This window comes from Schistocerca americana, chromosome 4, assembly GCF_021461395.2.
Source record: "Schistocerca americana isolate TAMUIC-IGC-003095 chromosome 4, iqSchAmer2.1, whole genome shotgun sequence".
Taxonomy (NCBI): domain Eukaryota; kingdom Metazoa; phylum Arthropoda; class Insecta; order Orthoptera; family Acrididae; genus Schistocerca; species Schistocerca americana.
Window position 1 is genome coordinate 453701322 of NC_060122.1, and position 7068 is coordinate 453708389.

At 46.7% G+C, this 7068-nt stretch overlaps 1 non-coding gene across 1 annotated transcript; it reads right to left on the reverse strand.

Annotated features, from left to right (window-relative positions):
* Nucleotides 1–6661: 6661 nt before the first annotated feature.
* Nucleotides 6662–6736, reverse strand: Trnas-cga. Its single transcript has one exon. It is a non-coding gene; the product is annotated as a tRNA-Ser (tRNA).
* Nucleotides 6737–7068: the final 332 nt, after the last annotated feature.

The following is a 7068-nucleotide window of genomic DNA, read 5'->3' on the forward strand; positions in this document are numbered from 1 at the left end:
TACATTTTGTCCTGTGTAAACAAATTCTATATGTACGATACCCCTACAGTCAAGAAAGGAAATCAGCATTGTTTTGATCTTTGATTTGCTCATGCGAGCTTTTTTTGCTCGAGGAGATGAAGTGCTATGTGCTATTGACAAGGGATTTCAGACCGATTCCGTATTCCTGGATTTCTGGAAGGCTTTTGACACTGTACCACACAAGCGGCTCGTAGTGAAATTGCGTGCTTATAGAATATCGTCTCAGTTATGTGACTGGATTTGCGATTTCCTGTCAGAGAGGTCACAGTGCGTAGTAATTGACGGAAAGTCATCGAGTAAAACAGAAGTGATTTCAGGCATTCCTAAAGGTAGTGTTATAGGCCCTTTGCTGTTCCTTATTTATATAAACGATTTGGGAGACAATCTGATCAGCCGTGTTCGGTTGTTTGCAGATGACGTCGTTTATTTATAAGAAAAATCTGAATTGTGCGAAAAGTGACAGTTGACCCTAAATAACGAAAAGTGTGAGGCCATCCATATGAGTGCTGAAAGGAACTCGTTAAACTTCGGTTACACGATAAATAAGTCTAATCCAAAAGCCATAAATTCAACTAAATACGTAGGTATTACAAATACGAACAACTTAAATTGGAAAGAACACATGGAAAATGTTGTGAGGAAGGCTAACCAAAGGCTGGACACTTAGAAAATGTAACAGACCTACTAAGTAGACTGCCTACACTACGCTTGTCCGTCCTCTTTTAGAATACTGCTGCGCGGTGTGGGATACTTACCAGATAGGGCTGACGGAGTACATCGAAAAAGTTCAAAGAAAGGCAGCACGTTTTGTACTATCGCGAAATATAGGAGAGAGTGTCAAAGAAATGATGCAGGATTTGGGCTGGAAATCATTAAAAGAAGGGTGTTTTTCGTTGCGACGGAATCTTCTCACGAAATTCCAATCACCAACTTTCTCCTCCGAATGCGAAAATATTTTGTTGACACCGACCTACATAGGGAGAAACGATAACCACGATAAAATAAGGGAAATCAGAGCTCGTACGGAAAGATATAGGTGTTCATTCTTTGCGCGCGCTATAAGAGATTGGAATAATAGAGAATTGTGAAGGTGGTTCGATGAACCCTCTGCCAGGCACTTAAATGTGATTTGCAGAGTATCCATGTAGATGTAGATGTAGATGTAGATGTCAGAAGTGTGCGACTCCTCACATTGCCTCTGTCTCAAGATCGTACTCAGAAATCCAGGATTCTTCAGCTGTGGTCACATAACTGAACCATTCGTGCTCATTGGCAAGGCTCTCAAGAAGAATAACGAACAGGTTTCTTCGACTGTCCTTCTGCTCAGTTGTGCGATTTTTCGGCGCCATTTCGACCCAAGCCCTTTGCAGGTTCAAAATTTCGATCAAAACCTGACGTACGGTGAAAATGTTTAAGTTTGAGAGCTCTTCAAACATCTTTACAGGTAAATATCGGTGTGATCTCACAATAACACGCACACGTTCGAAGTTTTCGTCGGTTTTTAAGTTGAAGTTGTAGGTCTTCCTGAGCGAGATTCATCTTCAGTTTGTTCTCGGCCTTCCAAAAATGATTTGTGTCAGCGAAAAACTTGTGCTCTTAATGAAGAATTTTCCCCATAACTCACAGACGTGTTTCAACTTCTCAAAGGTCACAGCTTATCCAAGTTTAACATAAAGCAATTTTCACATGTCATGAACTTTAGCCAATCAACACAACATAAAGCCTGTCTCGGGAGAAGACACGTGTTCTTCTAAGGTGCCTACTGCAGCATACTGCTGTCACTGGGCGAAGTGGCACATTAGCACGGCTCTGAAGCTGCTCTCGTTGAATAAGAGTGTCCGTTGTAAGGCGGACTGACAAGAACGTTCTCCGCAGAGCTCGCGCCGCCTGCTTTGTGTCCCGTAAAGCGGAGAGCCAAGGCCACGGCCGGCGGCCGGACCGCCGCACCGCAGCCATTACGTGCGCTCCGCGGGCGGCCACGCTCAACACCCGGGCTATTGCCTCAGCGGCGGCTCGTAATGCTGCTGCCTGCTTCTCCAATCGCTTCCGAGAACTCATACCTATAATAACGAGGCTGCTTAACAAACTGCCAGCGTCGCGGGGCCGTAAAACCCGCGGAGCTACTGTCTGAACTCCCCTTATTACGCGGACGAGTGATATTTGCGTCTAGGACGAATTAAGCGCCACGTGGAGTTCTCCCATCTGTTATTTAGGAAATTAAAACAGCTTACGTATCCGCGATTACTGTCGGCGATTAAGCTTTATACACGAAGGAAACGATCACAGTGACGTCTCCAGAGTATTCGGGAACATGACTGTGCTGCTAATTATGTTTTCATTGTGGTTCTTTAGCTTCTTCCGACGTTTCATCTCAAAATATTTCCTGGGTGCACTGCCGGATGTCAGTTTTCAACGGGCACAGTATTTCGGCAAACGAAGATGCTGCCATCATCAGGTGGGCTGATAAACTGCCTGACGGGGTTCGTTAATTCGTTCGTTGAATGACGAGGCATTCCTTGGCTCGAGATGTTTGCAGTTCAAACTCATTAGGAGTGACTCCTGCAAGTTCTCCTGTTGGTCGGCGTTTGGTGAAATCTCCTTGACGGACTGTTGCGATTTTTATCTGGAACACTAGTCGAGCCAATGATGGTGATGATGATGTAATGGATGTAATGATGGATGAAGGTGTCTGCTGCCGAGGAAACTCGCATTACATCAGGCCAGCGTGTGATCGCCTTGCAGTGTTGTTGGTATCCAAGGCCTGGATGAGCTGATTTCGGGATTGTCCTGATTTCTCGTGGAAAGCATGTGCCATTTGCCGGAATCTGTTCCTCAAAAGCGAGATACCCGTGTCTTGGTGCAGCAGACACGTTGGGTACAGCCTTGTGAATCGCAGAGCGAGTTTGAGAGTTCGGGTCTGCAACGCTCTGCAGTGCTCTGATGTGCTAGTCAGCTGCATAACCCCACACCACGTCCGTGTACTCCAGCACTAGTCACACCAGCGTTAAATTCAGCGTTATGCTGTGTTTCGTGTTTTGAGGCCAGCGTCGACTACGGGTTCAGCAGCGGATGCAGAGTGCGAAGTCGCCCGCCCTATCTCCCAACCTTTGACGTCACGAAGTGAGCCGCTCCTCCTGGGTTACTCCTATGTACCTCGCCGTCCTTTTCCATTAGGTGGGCTCCCTTAGGATGTTGACTGTCGACGATTTGGCTTCAGCCGCCTTTGGGAAAAACTACTGCCTGGCCCATGGCTGGGTTGAATTTCAATCGCTACTTCGTCGATCTTGCTCCCAGTGCGCACTGGACCTGGAGACGGCGTCTCATAGCATGAGCATTCATGCTATGCGTTAGCTCTACAAACTTTCTCTACTGGTGGTGCATCGGCCTGTAAGGTGTCAGGCAAATCCAACACCTTCCATGAAAACCCTGACATGATAAGCAAATCCAGTAGTATGTCACATAGCTCCGAATAAATAGTGACATTAAATTAACCAAAGAAATACGAGTACCGAGTGAGCAAATGGAATACCACACACTAACACAAGAATGCCTAAATGCATGTAATACCTTCCCACCGTGAGACAGACGCAGTTCCGAGGGGAGAAACGAGAACAAAAGCCGACGCAGAACCGTGCTAAGGTAGAAGGCCCTACGATAAGGGACGAACACCCACGTCGCCAGCTAACCGTTAGGACCACCCCCCAGCCCCTGTTAAAAGCTAGAGCCTTAGCGTGAGACTTTTTCGCGTCTCTGTTACGTCAGGACCACACCCCAACCCATGTTAAAAGCTAGAGCCCTCCAGAAGAACAGTATAGATCTTACGATAACGCTAAAAGGACCACACCAGCTGCAAGTTTTAGCGTGAGACTTTTTCGCGTCTCTGTTAGGTTGCAAACTTTAAAAACATTGCCCCACCACGAAAAGTATAACGTTTCTCATTGGATAGACAGAATTTTTGTAGGCGGAGCTTAAAGTTAACATTGAGACCCTGATTGGTCAGATGAAAACACAGCCAGATAGTTTTTTTTTAAACCAACTTCAGTAAATTGTAGTAAGGAGAAGAGGAGAGAGTTGCTTCCGAGACAGCGAGGTGAGCGGAGCTGTGCTGCCCGCTGCCCCCTGATGAACACCAACAAGGTAATGAACGCACGTGATGCCGCATAACAGCGCATAAAGCTTCACTCAGAACTGCAGAAGTCTCATCTGTTACACCCCTTTTTTGCGTAATACTAGTGTCGATCGTCAATTAAAGCTCATGGTGTTCATATTTGCCACTTGAAGTAAAAATCTGAAACGCGATGATTTTTCTGTTATATAGTTATTGAGAAGCCACATCAGCCACTGTAATTTACGACAAGTTAGATGAGTAATTAAAGATAATTGAGGGTCACTGTAGACCATTTTGATAGTTTTCTCTGTTGTGAAACTTAATTTAAACCTAGATTATAGATGTGATATGGCACAGGTCATCCTTGTAGAACTTGGACACCCATTCAGGGAATATTCGTTCACATTTTTGTTGAACGCAGTTGGTTTTTACCATCCTGTATTAAAACATTTCCTTTTATCAATAGTGCAATTTATAAACAATGTTTTGTGAGTAGAATAAAATTTCCAATGGTAAACTTAACTGCTTTCTCGACGTTATTTTACCAGCTAACTAAAAATAGGAAAGCCTTGAACCCCTTCCACTAAATTTGGTTAGTATTAAGATTCTTTTAAAGGGAGTGCAGTGGCTCAAATGGCTCTGAGCACTATGGGACTTAACTACTGAGGTCATCAGTCCCCTAGAACGTAAAACTACTTAAACCTAACTAACCTAAGGACATCACATACATCCATGCCCGAGGCAGGATTCGAACCTGCGACCGTAGCGGTCACGCGGTTCCAAACTGAAGCGCTTAGAACCGCACGGCCACACCGGCCGGCGAGTGCAGTGGAGCTGACGCTGAAATCATTAAGTATTTGGTTATATCATCGCTAGTCTCACTGAACTCTTCTGAATCTACATGTCATGTGTGGTCTGGCGTCTCCTTACCAGCAACAGGTCCCAGGTTCAAACTAGTCAATTCCCTAAAAAACACGCTCAGAGCGTCGTTGCGTGAAAGTGGTAGGGAGACACGATATAGAACAAACAGACACCACGCAGAATGTTAGAAGCCGTGTACAAGAAGTATAGCAGTGCACCCCTGCGCGTATCTGCCGATCTGTGGATATTCTGTGGTCTGTCCTGGCGTGGAAGGTCCTCCCAATTGGGCTAAGACAGGAGAAGGACTACGTGTGACATCGGTATACCGTGCTCAAAGAGACTGTGCACGAGGCCGTCGTGCGACATGGAGTCGACGGCCTTAGACGCATCGAAAAACACCACACCAAGGTGTTATCTTGTTTCCAGTGTTCTCTAGGCCGGTTCTACCAACCTCAGCAGTTGATGAGTAGTGGAATGTCCACTCCTGAATCCAAACTGTTCGCCTGGTATGATGTTCTCTTGGGTGACATGTTGTTTCAGCCTTTTTAAGTACCGAGTGAGGTGGCGCAGTGGCTAGCACACTGGACTCGCATTCGGGAGGACGGCGGTTCAATCTCGCGTCCGACCATCCTGATTTAGGTTTTCCGTGATTTCCCTGAATCGCTCCAGGCAAATGCCGGGATGGTTCCTTTGAAAGGGCATGTCCGAGTTCCTTCCCTGTCCTTCCCTAATCCGATGAGACCGATGACCTCGCTGTCTGGTCTCCTCCCCCAAACAATCCAATCCAATCCTTTTTAAATACAGCCTCTCGAAGACTTTCGAGAGGGATGGGAGTAGGTTGGTAGGCACGTAGCTGGCCACCTGGTTAGGATCCTTGTCAGTCTTCGGACTGACCATCACTTCCGCATGTTTTCACCCAGTCGCGTAGAACCTCGATAGCAAAGTCCGAGTAAAGATTCCGCTAGTGGCCGGTGGACTGACGGTGGCAGGTTCTTCAGCTGGTGGTTACTGTTGCCGTCACTGCCTCTTGCCTTTCTGGTATGAGAGCATCAGCGTTGTGCTGCGACTTCTTCCTCGGTGAGTGGTTGAATGATGTCATTGTCAGCTCTTACTACCAGGAAGATGGCAGCTGCTTGTCGACGTGGCGAACGTTGTCTTATGCACTACGTTGGTCACAGGCGTAGAATTTGCTGCAAAGGCATCAGCAAGCAAGCGTGCCTTTGCATCTGGCTCACAGATGAAGCACTGGCCATACTGCAGCGGCGAAATGCGCTGCCGGTGACGCAGGTTCTTGATAACTCTCCAGGCACTGCCATCATCACGTTTGTGTGTGTTCACTAGGTCACCCCATTCTGGTTGCTGTGCTACTCGATGGCCGCAATTACCCTCTGCCCATGCGGTTCAGCCACCGTTTTGTGTCTTGGTGCCGGGTGATCTGCCGTTCTACATCTACATCTACATCTACATGGATACTCTGCAAATCACATTTAAGTGCCTGGAAGAGGGTTCATCGAACCACCTTCACAATTCTCTATTATTACAATCTCGTTTAGCGCGCGGAAAGAATGAACACCTATATCTTTCCGTACTAGTTCTGATTTCCTTATTTTATCGTGGTGATCGTTCCTCCCTATGAAAGTTGGTATGAAACTTCCTGCAGATTAAAACTGTTTGCCGGACCGAGACTCGAACTCGGGACCTTTGCCTTTCGCGGGCAAGTGCTCTACCAACTGAGCTACCCAAGCACGACTCACGCCCCGTCGTCACAGCTTTCGAGTCTCGGTCCGGCACGCAGTTTTAATCTGCCAGGAAGTTTCATATCAGCGCACACTCCGCTGCAGAGTGAAAATCTCATGCTGGAGAATGTTGGTGATTGGAATTTCGTGAGAATATTCCGTCGCAACGAAAAACGCCTTTCCTTTAATGATGTCCAGCCCAAATCGTGTATCATTTCTGTGACACTCTCTTCCATATTTCGCGATAATACAAAACGTGCTGCCTTTGTTTGAACTTTTTCGCCGAACAGCTGGTTCTTCACGGTAATTGCCTCCAGGATGTGTGGCAGTAGTCGATGTGCA